This window comes from Balaenoptera musculus, chromosome 5 (genome assembly GCF_009873245.2).
Source record: "Balaenoptera musculus isolate JJ_BM4_2016_0621 chromosome 5, mBalMus1.pri.v3, whole genome shotgun sequence".
NCBI lineage: Eukaryota > Metazoa > Chordata > Mammalia > Artiodactyla > Balaenopteridae > Balaenoptera > Balaenoptera musculus.
Genome location: NC_045789.1, coordinates 39614745 through 39630622, shown reverse-complemented (window position 1 = coordinate 39630622; position 15878 = coordinate 39614745). Strand labels below are relative to the sequence as shown.

The 15878-nt window shown below is 37.6% G+C and overlaps 1 protein-coding gene across 3 annotated transcripts in view; it reads left to right on the top strand.

The window, feature by feature from the left end:
• The window catches only part of ARHGAP24 (Rho GTPase activating protein 24), a 522903-nt gene that overhangs the window by 344955 nt on the left and 162070 nt on the right, over positions 1 to 15878 (top strand). The window contains exon 1 of one of the 3 annotated variants that reach the window (XM_036853848.1): positions 4214 to 4406. The exons of the other annotated variants lie outside the window; for them this stretch is intronic. The gene's annotated coding sequence lies outside the window, so the exon portion shown is untranslated. Of the gene's footprint in view, positions 1 to 4213; positions 4407 to 15878 lie in introns of those variants that run through there. 3 annotated transcript variants of the gene reach the window in all.

Below are 15878 nucleotides of genomic sequence, written 5' to 3'. Positions count from 1 at the left end.
AAATGATTGAAATGCTAAAAGCTTACACATTTCAGATTACTTTACATTTTTCCCTAAATGACCTTCAATATTTTAACAGTATTTGCTCTCCGTGGCTAATAGTTATTATCATGTGGAGTCCTTTCTAAAGCCTAAGAAAAAGAAGTAAATCGAAGGGAGCGGCAGGGAAAAATGTGTTAGAAAAATATTTTTTTCTCATTATGTTAAAAACTAGAAACGACTCCATCCTACACATCTGTGAGAGCCCAGTTCCACCCTAAATGGAAAGATTCTAAGGTTTTCAGGCCAGACCCATATCTGTGTAAAGTTAAACACTGCCACTAGGACACATCAGGAAATTATTGTCATTGGGCAAGGGAGCAAGAACCAAATAGAAATCCAGACCATCTTATTTCCTTTCTTCACCTATTGCAAATATTGGCCCATGCTTCGAAATGCTTTCCTCATACATTTAAACTTTAATACAAATTTCTTTTCAATACATGATTTGAAATCAGGATCTCAAAATGAAGTTTCTGAGACAAAGAAAGGGAGGATGCAATATGTTCTTCTGTTTTTCTGCTGTGGCATTACACTCAGGCAAACACTAGCTGAAGTGTTTGAAAAACAAAATGCTTTAATGGGACAGTATAACAATTGGAAGAAAGTGCCCAAAACTATGTTTTCTTTATCATTATTTTTGACTTGAAAGATAATTGAAAGCTTTGTCAGTAGATTTTTGTTTCGTTGAAAGATCACTACAGTAGTTTCTAAATTTAAAAAAATAATAGTAATTCTGTCTGTGGTTGTGTTTTCATCCTTTCTTCAGAAATAAAATGGGTTTGGGAATGAGAAAAAACAGCTTTTCACTTTGCTATATGTTACATATGTCATCATAGGCTTCCCAATAGAGTAACTCTTTTTTTTTTTTTTTAACTTGCTCTTTAGTTAAGTATGATGCCATAGAACAAGGGCGTTGTAGTGACTGTCAAAATGCATATTCTAAGCAAAGGTAACAATGAAATGAATGCTCAGTAGCTGAAGGCCCCTTATCTTCTTTTACGTGGGTTGATTGGCTGTTTAGGATGATATTAGTGCTTTTGTTTTTTATTCGGAATTTAACTTGAAAAATTGTGATTAAAGTTCCAGCTTTTATTCTTTTTCTCTGCTATTTATTTTGACTTATTACTAATTTAGTCAGTGGCCCAGTAAAAGTTCTCTCTCTGATGAAAATATCTGAAACAAAGTGATTCTAGCTGCAAGACTTTGAAATTTATAGTTTTCTTTTTAAGGCTAACTTTGGGGAGGATGAGAAGGCTGGTTTTATGAAGTGCTTTTGGATGGTGCACTTTGCAGATGGGAGTGCTAAAAGCAGAGTCAAGGTATAATCAGCCAGAGGCATTCTCAGAGAAGATTGTAAAAATATGGAAAAGGGAGATTGAAGGCAGGAACAATCACCCTACATGAAGGATTTGGTATGAATTGCCCTGCTGGCTTGCAGATACAATTTCAAGGTTTCTCATTTAGCGGGCAATGCCACTTAAAAAGGGGAGAACAGAAACATATACGATGTAGGGCTGCAGTTTAAACTCTGCTTCTAGCTTTCCAATAAAACTCGTAGAAAGGACCTGGCATTTTATTAACACCCTCAGACTCAGGGAACTGAAAATTATGACTCCACTACAGTACTCCAAACTGTAGTTGAAAAAAATGTCTTTTCTGCATTTAATAGTAAGAGATTGCCTTGCTTCCTTGTGGGCATTCCTAAGGATCTGTTAATTTAAGCAAATTAAAATGATACAGATGAACCGGTTTGCAGGACAGAAATTGAGACACAGATGTAGAGAACAAACATATGGACACCAAGCGGGGAGAGTGGAGGGGTAGGGGTGGTGGTGGATGAATTGGGAGATTGGGATTGACATATATACACTAATATGTATAAAATAGATAACTAATAAGAACCTGCTGTATAAAAAATAAGTAAAATTCAAAAAATAAAATAAAATAAAGTGGTATTCTACTATACAGAAAGACCTCTAAATTCACATCTTCAGCTTAAAGACAGGCAAGACACAATTAAGAAAAAGGAATTATAGGCACATATTAACAAAAATTGTATTTTTTCTCTGTATCCTACAATGACTTCATTGTTAAAAAAATCAAAACTTGTTTTTTGAAACATTTCTCTGCTCTTTATAAAAGTTAACTTGCCTAGCAAGTACTTTCAAGGTTTTGTGGTAATTTGCATTCTTGCCTTCCCTACCCCTGCTATTTAAAAACCAAACTTTCTTTTCTTCTTCTGAGAAAGTTATAAATCAACAGATTTCCTCCAAATACGGGACTCTAGGCCATGCAGACCTTGATTGTAATTCCAGCTCCACCACTCACCAGTAACAGTGTGCAGGCAAATTATTCTCATTGATAAATGGGAATAACAACAACTACCTCATAGCATTACTATGAGGATTAACTGAGATAACATTCATGAAGCTCCCAGCCCTGTGTGTCTCACAGGACAGGTGTTCATATACTTAGTTCCTTTCCTGTTCCCCATTGGTGTCCTTCCTTACACTCCCTCAACCTAATCTCTAAATAATGCATACATAATGGTAGGAACATTAGCATGAATGCCTTAATGCATTTGTTACTGAGTTAACTCAGCAGTGAACTTGGCATTCCATCCCCAACCTTTCCCCTTCATTAATCCCCTTGGGCAACCCCTTCAACACAGGAGTACACCCAGGACACCAGGACCGTGAAACCGGCCAGGCACATGAGCATCTTCTACCAGGCTTTCAGCTGGTCTTGTTCTGCCTCAAAGACCAGACAGAGCTCATGTTTTTCACAATTAACTGACTCTGGCCATGTGGTCGCTGCCATCAAGATCTGCCACCAGGAGGACAGCAGTTAATACAATCTTGAACTCTATTTATAGCCCACTTGAAACACGCTCCCATGAAGCCTGAGGAGTCCTCCTTGAGAACACAGAAAGTAATTCACTAGTCCCAGCACCAAACTAGGGCAATCGAAGGGCAGAAAATGCAGTAAGTACATTTTTTTCCCAGCCCTCTATAGTTTACAAAGCATCTGCTCCTGCGCGTTGTACCATTTCATCCTCATACTGACCCAGGAGGGAGCCCCAAAGCAGATGTTGGCAACAAATCCCCATTTTATAGATTACAAAACTGATACCTAGGAGGTTAGATAAGTTGCTCATTTTACATGGTTGGAGAAGGAGGGGAAAGGAAGGTGGCTAAAGAGTAAAAATAATTTCCTGTTAATACAATCAATCTAAACTTCAGCGCATAATTATTTACGTGTAAGAAAAAAATAAACAACAAAGAGAAATAATGTTTCATAATGTTCTGGTAAGCTTAAACATTGTTTCTTCTCCACTTCTGATAGGAAAACCAAAATATGAGAAATAAAAACCTAGAAAGACTTTACAGGGAAACATTTATAAACATGTTTGTATCTGTCTAGAACATCTACATGCAGAATGATTATATTTTAGACAAGAAAGGCCTTCTTGAAACCTCTCCAAATTAAAATGTGCATCAGTCAAGACTAATCTTGAAAAAGATGGTAGGAATTTTTATGAGAAATCTTAATTGATTTTGCCAGTCATCTCTGAAATAAATACATCTTTACTGTCTTTTTAATATGGGGGGGGGGTTGCATAATTGAAGTATGTGCCCAAAAAGCAAGACTTCATTAATATGAATTAGTTTATGGACCAGAAATGATTTTGTTCTTAAAAGAATTATTTGATTTTGGCAAATACTTTAATTTTCTAAGAGCTTTCTCTAAGCGGTGTTACCGAGAAAGGGTTTTCAGAAACTTTTTGGCTTGAAAAGGATGTCTGAGCAATTAGAATAGCCACACTGAAGTCTGTTTGTGCGTGTGTGTATGTGTGTGTGTGTGTGTGTGTGAGAGAGAGAGAGAGAGAGAGAGAGACATTATTGCTTCAAGAGGGCCTCTGGGTTAGCAGTTGGCTCCAAGCCATTTGAGGATTCTCAGATTTACTGCTTCTCTGACTATTGCTGCAGCTCTGATTTATGGACTTCAGAATCTTGTGAAAGGCAAGGTGTCTGAAGTTTAGAGTCTTTCCTGGATGGTCCCTCCTCTTCCCCGTTCACTCCTTTTGCCGCTGTTCACCTTGTAGTGACCTTGCAGGACTCAGCATTTTTACCTGAGCTCAGTAGCTGGGAGCCCACTAGTGCTGGGACGAGGGCAGCAGTTTCCATTCCTGGGTGATGGAGTCATGGGAGAAACTGCAGCGAACCAACAGAGAGTAGGACCTGAGCGGGTGAGCCGGCTGGACTGTGCTTTAAGCGGCTCAGGACAGAGCAGCTGCTCCCTCTCCCAGCCTGCAAGTGCAGCCTGCATTTGTCACTGACCACTGAAGTGTGTGTTTGTGCAAGGTGAGAGCTGGGTGCTTTTTTGTTAATTTGGAGACAAATCGCCAGGTATTGCTGTTGATTGTTTTTGATCATTTGGGGGTGTTGATATCACCACAAATTCAGGACCTAGCCTGTGTGTGGTTTTATTTATACCCTTGTTTTTTGTCATGATCCATTATTCAGCACTGCACGGTGTCCAAATTATGGCAACAGATTGGACGTACTGCTGTTCTTACACTGAAATGTGATCAGTTTGGTGCAATTTTCTTGGATTCTTTCATTGATTGCTGCTGCCAAACGATGGAGCTGTTCATATAAAGGATTCCAGTGCTGATTTGAAAGCATGTGGAAACAGCTTCAGACATAAATCTGAATTGCTCTTTTTTGGAGTACTTGCTGTGGTGTATTCTTTGCTTCACTCATGTTTTAGTGGTTGAAACTTTGGAGACAGCGGAGTGCCTTAGGGCCTAATCTGGTGATAAAAGTAACATGGGAGTTTTCCGTGTTTTTGCTTGTCAAAATGAAAACTTCTGCTTGGCCAGTGGGGTGTGTGTGTGTGTGTGTGTGTGTGTGTTTAAAAAAAAAAAAAACTGAAGAGCAAAAGAAAAGCAAATAATACTTTGCTCTATTTTGATGTACTTATCGTTAATTTAATCAGCTCCTAAAGCTTTTGTTACCAGCATATTTGAGTTTGGAACTTCATATTTTGTGTACACAAGGACAGTACAACTACAGTGTGCACTTGTGAAGGCATGTGGGGGCATGGAGTCTGTGCTTACTAGGAATAAAACAGGAATCCAAAATGTGTTCTTGGTTAAGCTGACAGGCCTTAATACTGCACCAGTTTTGTATGTTAGCTACTTAATGAATCTATGCAAAATATAAAGGAGGTACAGTGTATTATTATATCTAAATAAATACACTAGAGATTTGTATTCATGAAACACATGCTCTAAAAAAGGAAAACACGTGGGAATTTGGAACTGTAAAAATAGGATGAGCAAAAGTTTGAAAAGCTGTCAAATTTTACAGGGAGGGGAAAAACAATACATTAAAATGAGGAATAATTGGGATGGAATATGAAAAGTACTTCAACTGCTCAAATTTTTAAGTCTAATGAAAGAACAATAGAATATTTAAGGAAATTCAGGGTCTGCAGAAATGAAGCCAAGAGCAAAAATTCTTAAAACATGTTTTCAACCTGTGGAATGTACTTATTTTGTCTTGAGTTCTGTTGCCTAGATTGATAAATTAGAATTTTTTTAAAATATACATTTTAAAATTTTATTTAAAAGTGGTCTTCATTTGGGTAGACTTTGAAAACTAATAAAGTAACATAAGATGTATTAAAATGCAATGCACATTAAAATTATTCAAACACTTAACAAGTAACATACGATATGAAAACTATTTGTCCCACTTTTGAATTATGTCAGTTTAGAAAGAGTCTAATTCTCTAAAGTAGAATGTCAACTGTTGCTACATACGCTTGGACTGCTAAGGTCCTTGGATACACTTCATGGTTTCTTGCTTTCAGACTATGTTACAGCACTGTGGAACGGTGAGCAGAAAACACTTGACTCTAACATTGTCATGCTTTCTAAGTGAGTTTAGAATAGAAATAGTTTCATTTGACAGATATGGAACTTGAGGTGTACAAAGCATTCATGATTGGTTGGCCTTTCCATATAGGAACCTGTACTACCTTGGCTTTTCTGCTGCCTTGATCTAAAATTTGACTGCTTCTTTAAAAGGGTGTAACATGGCTTTATCACCCGGACTGAAAAGAGGTGGTGGAGGGCCTCTTATCAGTGTTTTATAAACACAAGAGTATCCCTGTCTCTATGATGAGTGCAGTCCAATGTGTTCAAATGTGGTGTGTCCATCTGTACCCATGGTCACTTTCCACGCAGAAAGACTAGAAACTTTGATGAACCACAATCAGTGTAACAGCCAAGAAAAGTCTTGAATAGTGCCCTCATTTATTCTTTAGATAACTAGCTTACTGTGGCAGACAAAGAGGTTTAAAAGGGTTTAGAGATTATAGGTACTGACCTCAAAGCACAGGCCAGTATGTGCAAACACATTTACTTCTATGCAATTAAGGGCTCCTAGTTAAAGGAAATGATTAGGCTTCATTTATATATTTGATAAGTATCTCTTATTTTTTAAAAAGCTTAAGTTTATTAAGCACATTTTGTTCTCGCTCCCTCTCTTCTTTCAGCTTTATACTTTACTCTAGACTTTAAACTTGCTAAATCCTTAATTTACTGAACCTGCTTTCTTTTGACCTACACTCAATCTCTTCTTGGGTAAGAAAGCAATTATGATTTAGCTCCTGGGTCTAGGGGAAGACCCACCTCCCCTGAGATCAAGAGACCACTGCCCACTCTGTGAGCAGGAAATGGGGTATGATTAGCGGGAAAGAATGGATTGATAAACGGCTACCAGGAAGGCAATGACCGCGTCTATCTTGCCGAGCGTTTCTGCTATTCATGCTCTCTTATCCATCTAGTCTGTTACCAGGCATGGAAACCTTTATCAAGAAATGTTTGCACATAGCAACGTAGTTACACTTTCACAAAGACTTTTGGTAAATTGAGATTAAATATGATTTGTAGGGTATGGGTTTGGCTTAAAGTGGTATCCGTAGTTTTTATGTCTTTTTACCTTAGCATTAAGGTAATTAAGTTCTATTTTGCCTAATGACTCCTCCTGAAGTAATGCAGATTCAGGTGAAGTACTGAGTATTCACACAACTTTTAACTATTACTTCCAGATTCCCTAAAGTAGGCCTGGATGGTTTGTGGACAAGAAACATGGAAGGCAGTTTGTATGATGTGACTGTTTTTTCTGGTAGATGTTCCTCCGAGGCTACAGCGTGTCCAGACAATCTCTGGGCTCCTTAGTGGACCACTGGGCTGCAAGAATTTGGCAGCTGGAGTAGGAGCAGGTGGCAGCAGGCAATTCTTCTCTGGAGACAGAGATGAAAAACCTTTTCTACAAGTCTGCTCAAGAGGCTGGCCTCATTTGTCTTGAATCCAGTGTGTCTTCGAAGGAAACAGGACGGGTAGAGTCTGGTTGCTAGAGGTTGCGCCCAGATTGTGACAGACCTCCAAGGAAGTGCATCTCTGTATTCTATATATTTTTACAACCAATACAAGTTGTTTTTTAAACTTTTAAATTATTTTTACTAGGGCAGGCTTCAAACCTGATCCCCGTGTCAATCCAGTTCCAACAGCCATCCTCTATCACACAAAACAAAGAATTTTCAAGAAATACTAATAGCCAATTAAACTCTTTACATTTTAATAGCCAAACGATTTTCATCAATGTATAATTTGAGTAATCACTTCAGGAGAATGTAATTACAACTTCCAAATATTTCTAATGACCAAGAAGCCATCAACAGACAATTATGGCAAAGTTTCCTGTTACAGGCATATTGGATCTTAAGGGAATGTTCAAGAATTTAATCCAACATATGGAAATCAATAGAAACAGACTTCTATGTGCTCTTTTCTGATAGAATATTTTCAAGATCAACCTGTTTTGAATATTTTTATGATAAAGTATAAAACACACTGGAGGCTTTCCCTTCTCTCACTCCTGTCCTCTTATAGCATGGGGTTTCACTTGACCGTTAACTCTTATCAGAACACATCAATGTGTTAAAAGGAATTATTTTGTAGCTACAAAGAAGTATCTCCTTTTCTTTATAAGTTAAGAACTCTGCTTTAAAATGTAGGTTTTATAATTATTTAGGTATAGTGGGAACAACAGATCAGGAGATGATTGCCATTGAAAAGATAGTTTGCTACTCAGTTTCAAAAAGAGGGACACATCATGCCTTGAAGGACCACATAGAGAAGCACCTGGGTTGGTCAGGAGGCAGAGAGAGAAAGGGGGGAACATGGGCAAGAGGCTTTATTGTGGTTTCCTTAGGAAAGAACAGGCAAAGTAGGGTACGTAAGTTTTGGACTGGCTAGTTCGAATAATTTCAGCAGGTTCTGGGGCATAGAGACTGACTCTTGTTGTCTGGGTACCTGGCCCTGAGGTGTTTAGGGCAGATGGATAGTGACCCAGCACGTGAGAGCCTTGTGAGAGCCAGATAAAGGATCTGGTTGGGGTATGGGCTCAGGATTGGTTTCTTTGCATAAGAAAGGCATGCTCAAGATTAGTCTTTCCTATCTCTAGGAACTGGCTAGCCCTGGAAGGGGCAGTCTCTTCAGGGTCAGCAAAGCCCAGATGCCAAAGCATTAGAAATACAGAAAATGAAAAGGCATGACTAATACAAACTAACACACCCAAACAGGAATAGACAGATTACTTAGTATCATTTTGCCAAATTTGGTGTTCACATGGTTAGTTCACTATGAACAACAATCTCTTGATGTGAAATGTACCTCTCCATCAACTCCGGGACCTCTGCCAGCAAACTCCAGAAAGGTTTTGTTCCATTTGTTTTTGTTTTTTAAATGCAATACTTTAAAACAGCAAAAGGGTTGAAAATAATTGAATCCTTTCTACCGAATAACTAGGTACATTTTACTTGTCCTACACAGCTATATATTATTTGATTTAGAGTCTAACAATAAATGTGTCCACATTAGGGTTCTGATAGAATCCTTAATTAGACTAGAATTATTAAAGAAATTTTAACTTTGTACATTCACCATCCACCTTTGGTTGAAATCATCTTCTGACACACAAAAGTTAATAAATAATTTTTAAATGAATAAATAAATGATTAAGTCACCTGAACTCATTGGCAGAATTTTCTTCAGATTCCCTAAGAGCCTTTTACACTGTTTTCAATATGATTTTCAGAATAAGGAAATTCAGAAGAGTAAAATATGTTGATTATTTTGCTCAAACAAAAGCTAAATCTCCTGTCACTTAAAAATAGCCATAACCAGCCATGCCCTTATAAGCAAACATATAATGTGGCAAGGAACATATATAAATTGAGTAACAATTGAGTTTCAGCTGAACTGGCAAAACTGGCCTTCATAATGTCCTACTCCTTGAGTCAGCAGCAATGCACAGAGGGATCAAAGAACATTTAGCAGATGAATAGGATAATTAATTTATCAAATTAGAATAGATTAACATGTGCTTAAAATAACCTGTAATCAAGGAAAGCAGCACCTTAGAAATGTGGCATCTTTCCCTTGTAATATTTCTCCTTTTCATTTTTAAACATTAAGGAAAGGAGAAATCATGCATATGGTGTTTCAGTGGAAATGGAATTTTCTTACTGTCCGTGTTTAGTTTCCCCATTCCAGTTACTGGAACTTCCCACAGGAATTTATTGTGTAATAAATGTGGGACTTCAAAATAGTGGGGGAAGGATGATTGAGTGGACAACAGGTATTGATACATTTAGATAGCCATTTGGGAAAAAAAAAAGGTTTATCCTTTACACCAAAATAAATCTAGAGGAGTCAAAGATTTAGATGTAAAATATAAAGCTACATGCATGCTAGAAGAAAGCTTTGGTGTACTGACTTGAACAGAGGAGATGCTTCATCCACCATGTCACTAAGCAGCCACAAACAGGGGTAGAAATGACGTCCTGCTGCTTGAGAGGTGCCTAGGCTTTGTGGTAATTGCTGCAGTTATAGCAGAAGGGAGGTGCCAAAAGTGATCCTTCCTCTGTACCATCTGCCCCATCGTTCTCTATGCTCTCAAGGGATGTGTGCTTGGTGGGGAGCAGGAGAGCTTCAGTTGGAAAGCTTTTCCTTTAGGGTCTGTGGATTCTTTCTTCTTTGTCACTTCCTTTTCCTCTAGTTAATTTCTTTATCCTGAACTCCTCCCCTCCCATCACCTCCCATACTGCTGCACGCCATCCTCTGACCTGGATGAAAGAAACACTTATGTCATTCACGCTAGGTTTCTCAGACTGGCAGGCTGTTTGGAGCAGTGTGCAGTGTTCCTAGCAACAGATTAAGACACATTCACAGCACTTTAAAAGCCTGCAGGCATTGAAAAATAACAGAGGACTACCTAGTTATATTTGGAACTTCTACTTTGTGGATTTGTATTAGCTAAGAAACCCAGAAAAGTTTTTAAACTTTTTTTTGGTTTATTTTTAATGGAAACTTGGAAGGTATAACCAGGTTTCTAAAACAGTCGTGATGAATTTAATCATGGCACTGAGAATGAAGGCCAACTGTGTCTATGCTAAGACTTAAAAGTAGGGCATATAAAGTTCACTGGCAGTCACAGGAAGGTGATTTTAATTATCAGGAATATTTTATATTCATTAAGAACTCAGGCACTAGGGTCAGCTAGACCTGTTTTAAAATCCATGAACAAGTTGTTTGTGCGAAAGTTATTTAACCTTCAGTTTGTAAATCTCTAATATTAGCATAAATCACAAATATTAAGGTTAAAATGATAAAATATGTATGTGAACTTGTTTTTAGTATAAGAAATAATCAAAAAGCTAATCAACATAGATGTGTAGGGAGGTAGTTTAGCACATAGAATTGTCACAATTTTGTGGAGGAGTGAGTTTTTTCTAGATCTGGCAAAAGCTCAAAGTTGGGAAAAGTGATCAGGGAGAAGAAGGAAAAAAATAATGGGAAAGGAAAGAAGGTAAATCTGACTATCCCAGAAGAGAGATCTGATCATCATTGTACGTACCCTCCTTCCATGAGGCTTAACACCATATCTTAGAGCAGGTGCTTATTTATGTTTGAAGAATGAATAAAGAAAAGGAAGGAGTGAGACCATAACCATAATGGTGGAGGGAAATGGATGGCTGTACAAAAGAAGCTCCAGGATGTCCTATCTGAAGTACACTGTGCTAGATTTATCTACAATGATCAAAAAATAAAACAACAAATCAAGAAGAACAGATATGTTAATTACATGGTATGTTCTTTATCACAGTCTATAAAGTGGAGGGGGTGAGAAACGAAACCAGCCATCTTTGAACACACAAAGGGAATGACACACCTGTTAAATCAGAGAGAGAGAGAGACATGTGAAGTCAGCATGGTTTCTGGTAGAAGTCAAGAGGTGAACCCAGAGCCTAAACTGGAAAGACCATTAATCTTAAAGAAATGTCAAAATGAGAGGAGGCCCTCAACGTAGAGGAGCTGTTGGCATTTGGTGAGAGGCAAAGATTTATCATCTCTTGCTTTGCTTTATTTAGTTTCCCAATGCCTTGCCCATTAAGTGCCAATAACTCCATCCATTTATTGTGAAAACTCAAACACTCCTACGCTTTTCCAAACATCCCTCCAGGGAGTGGTACCACCCCCATGGAGAGTACAAAAAATAGGATGAACTATATTCAGAAGTGTAAAGGCTAAGTATCATAATGAAGAGCTTCACACCCTTGACTTTCATGGATCTTGGAAGCTTGTGTTTTACGCTCTTAAAATGAAAGCAAGGGTCTTGAGTAATTTGTCATTTTGCTGAGGAATGTTTGGAGTGAGACTGATTTGTATGGACCCGTCATTTAGCTAGTGAGTGAGATTAGTTTACTTCATTCTTTTCTACATCTTCTAAAAATCTATGTGGGTTGTTTTTTCTACTTGTATTCATTGGAAACTTAATAACTCTCATAGTGTGATTTAAAAACAAAAACAGAACAGCTTTGTTTCATTGTAGAAAAATGGCTTCAAAAAGAAAAGCTATTTGTAGGGCTTCTAATGAAGCACAAAGGATGTGAAGAGGTAGAAATAAATGGGAATTCATAGACAAAAGCAGTTTTGAATAAATTATGAAATTCAAATTTGGCAGTACCAATGATCTATGTCAAAATGAGTCCACCAAATGTGCTATAAAGCAACAGCAACAACAACAAAAAAGTGATTTGTAAAATTGTTTTAATGCCTTTATAATTTATTTTAGGTCTATGTTTATAGGATTATCAAGGGGCCACTCCAAGTTTTCATTTTCTGAAGGAAATTATATGCTATAGAAGCATTTGGGAATATAGAGATTCGCAAAAATCTGGGCATAAGTCCTTTGAGTGTTAAGCGTCAAGTTTATTGATTCCTAAGGGGAACTAACAACAGAACAACAACTAACAACTAAATCTACAGTAGATTTAACCTGTTTCATGATTAACACCTGCAATGACTGTAGGACCAATCCAAGCTTTTGTCTTAGGCAAACCTGAGAAAACATGACCTACCCCTTTGTGTTACCTTATCTGTGTGTGGAATGTCGCCCTCACATTCTTCACATTGTACTAAGTTTAGTGGTGCACTGAAATGTTCCGTATATGTCAGAGAGGAGGAGAAAGAAGAGGTGTCAGGGAAGAGTTGTTAATACTATATCTGTATTTCTTTTCTAAGGCTGCTGTAACAAAATTCGACAAACTGCATGGCTTAAACCACAGAAATGTACTGTCTCACAATTCTGGAGGCCAGAAGTCTAAAATCAAGATGTTGGCAGGTCTATGCTCCCTTTGAAGGCCTGGGAATGGATTTGTTCCAGGCCTCTCTTCTTAGCTTGTACATAGCTATCTTCTCCCTGTGTCTTTACATCATCTTCCTTCTGCGAATGTTTGTCTCTGTGTCCAAATTTCCCCTTTTTATAAGGATTACGAGTCATATTAGATTATGGCCTACCCTATTGACTTTAACTTAATTATCTCTGTAAAGACCCTTTCTATTTCCAAATAAGTTTACATTGTGAGGTACAGGGGGTTAGAACTTCATCGTATCTTTTGGCAGGGGGACACAATTCAACCCATAACGTTGGCTCAAGTAAGGTGATGATAAGGAAAATTCAGAGTACAGGACTGGCTGTCTTATTACCGTCACACTATTCAAAGTGTGGTCAGTGAATCAGCAGCATCAGTATCACCTCAGAGCTGGTTAGGAATGCAGATCATCCAGCCCCGTCCTAGGCCTATGGAATCAGAATCTGCATATTCACCTAGATCCCCAGATGTTTCATTTATACATTAAGATTTGAGAAAAGCTATTCTAGCTCATAGAATAAAAGCCCCATTCTCAAATGCCAAGAAGGAGAATAAAAACGAAGTGTTTATACGCAGAAGCCTCATTAATATGTGCACTTAGCAAGTATAGGCCATTATTCCAGCACAGCTATGGCACAGTTATCTATAAAGGGAATATTGATCTCTGGAAATAATTTTAGGAGTTAGGTTTCAATTATCATTAATTTCCTTTACTGTAGATTATCCCTTGGGAGTGAACTCAGAAGATCATCATATATAGAGAACGCTCGAATTATTTCTCCTACACTTAACTTTGCTTGTGTAAATTGCTTCTTTTCTGCCAACCTGGTCTACAATTTAAGTTGACTCAGCTAGCTGAGTCATAGAACTTAATCCTGAAATAAGGTCCATTGAGGGAAAAAAATGTCCCCTAGTATAGGGGAAAAGGCACTTGAGTTTATAGCACCGTCTTCTAAGTGATTAAAAGAATGTGAGCTCTTGTTCTCTTACTTCTGCCTTTTCTGTCCCATAGTCTTTGTGCTCCCCTAAAAATGTAATTCACCCAGAAGTTGTGTCTATGTTACATGAAGACAAATAGAAACATAAAACTTGAAAATAAAAGAGGCATAATTAAACTTGTCCTGGAGTCAACTTAGGCAAATGCTTATAACAGCAGGGGAACAAATACAGCTTCCTGAGAGGAACTCTGAGGGCACGGTTCTCATGGAGTTGGGGACTTTAAGTGAAATATGATTTTCCGCAGGATTAAAATATGCTCAGGAGGAATCTGCTCCCCTAAAATCCAGGATGTCAGCAAGTATGCAACATGAACAATATTCTGATTCCATTGAAACTGCCATGCTGCGGATAATATTGCTGGTAAATTTCCCTACATGGCGATCAACATTTGTAACTGGAAATTTGACAACTCTTGATAACATTTGTACCGTCTTCTCTTGAGATTTATATTTGGCTTAGGTCCCTAGATAAGTGTTAGTATTTTGAATCTGTTAGCTTTATCTATATATTAAGTAGTAAAACCATACTTCGAGAATGTGCTAGTGGTATCATTTAATTGTCTTGATCATCTTTTCTGTTAGCATTCTTTATTGGGTTTGAAAAATGTCAAGAAAGAATGGTGAATATGTATTGCTACTATGTGCCAGCCACTTTCCTAAGTGCTTTACATACTTAAACACTTGTAATTCTTACAACGATGTCATAAATTACAGATGAGAAAATTGTGCAGATGAGGAAAACTGTGCAGATAAGGAAATTGAGGCAGAAAGAGGTTAAATATGTTGCCATGTCAATTAGTGTCAGAGTCAGAATTCCAGATCTGATGCCAGATCCCATGTGCATAACCACTGTGGATACTGCCTCTCAAGAGAGACAAGTAATTATTCTGAATATCTCATTAATGGGCCAAAATAGCTACTTTAAAATGTGTTTTTAAAATCTCTTTTATTGCACAGACAATTATTACTGCAGATGTGCCTTCTCTTTGGGTGGGGGGATTGTGTCCTTCCTCAAGTGATCTATTTTAGGCACAGTTCCCTTCAGCTATACACCAAATAAAATGCTTTTCATACCCTCCCTCCATCACTAATTCCACACCCCCTCCATTTACCTGCTGTCTCCGTGTACCTGTTGTCTTCTTTATTCACAGGAGGATACACCTTGGATGTTTCTGCTTTTCCTCTCCTTGCTTCTGCCTCTGGCTGAACTGAGTTCCTCACTTTTATTTATTGTGTTGTTCTGGTCTATATGCAGTTCTAATAAAAAGCGTAGGTCAGTTGCCACAATACGGCATTGCCCATGGCGTTCTCATGAACAACTAATTACCTTAGATGATATCTAATAAATGTTTGATGCATGCGTAATTCCAGAGGGAAGGGGAAACACAACAATAGCAATGAACTAAAAATGGTAGCTACTCCCATTGCTCTGGGAAATCATAATGAAACAGGATAGACTCAGTAGAAATAATTGCACAGATTGTCTTTAAATATGAAAAACAGCAATTTATAAACGTATTATTTGACATAGTCCTTGGTTCCAAGTACCTTTCTCAAAGAGGAAAGTGTCTATATTGATTAGAATTTGGATATCAGAGGATAGAGACTTTCTAGTGGTCCATACCTTTTATCAATATTATTTACTCAAATTTGAATCCCTGATAACAGTGTTTATGTTCACATAGAACTTCCTTATCACTGCAGATAAAACATTAAACCTGCATTTGCCTGATTATAATTCCAACATTTTTGAGAATAAAATAATTTCACTCTGTTGACCAAGTAGATGCAAAATAAACGCTAATTTTAACTGGAGTTAACTTAGAAGGTATAAAGTACCCTTCTTAAGAAACTCAGTGACCTGTATCTGGCTGGAGAAAACAGAACAAAACAAAAAACAAAAACCACATGACAGAATAAACTTAAGTAAACTTTGATAAAAAAAGAAAACTAGGGCCAAGTTCAGAATTACTTAAGGGAGATGAGAATCATTTTTTCCTGAATTGCATTTTAAGTCTTGCCTTTAAGCAGTGAGCTTGTATAATT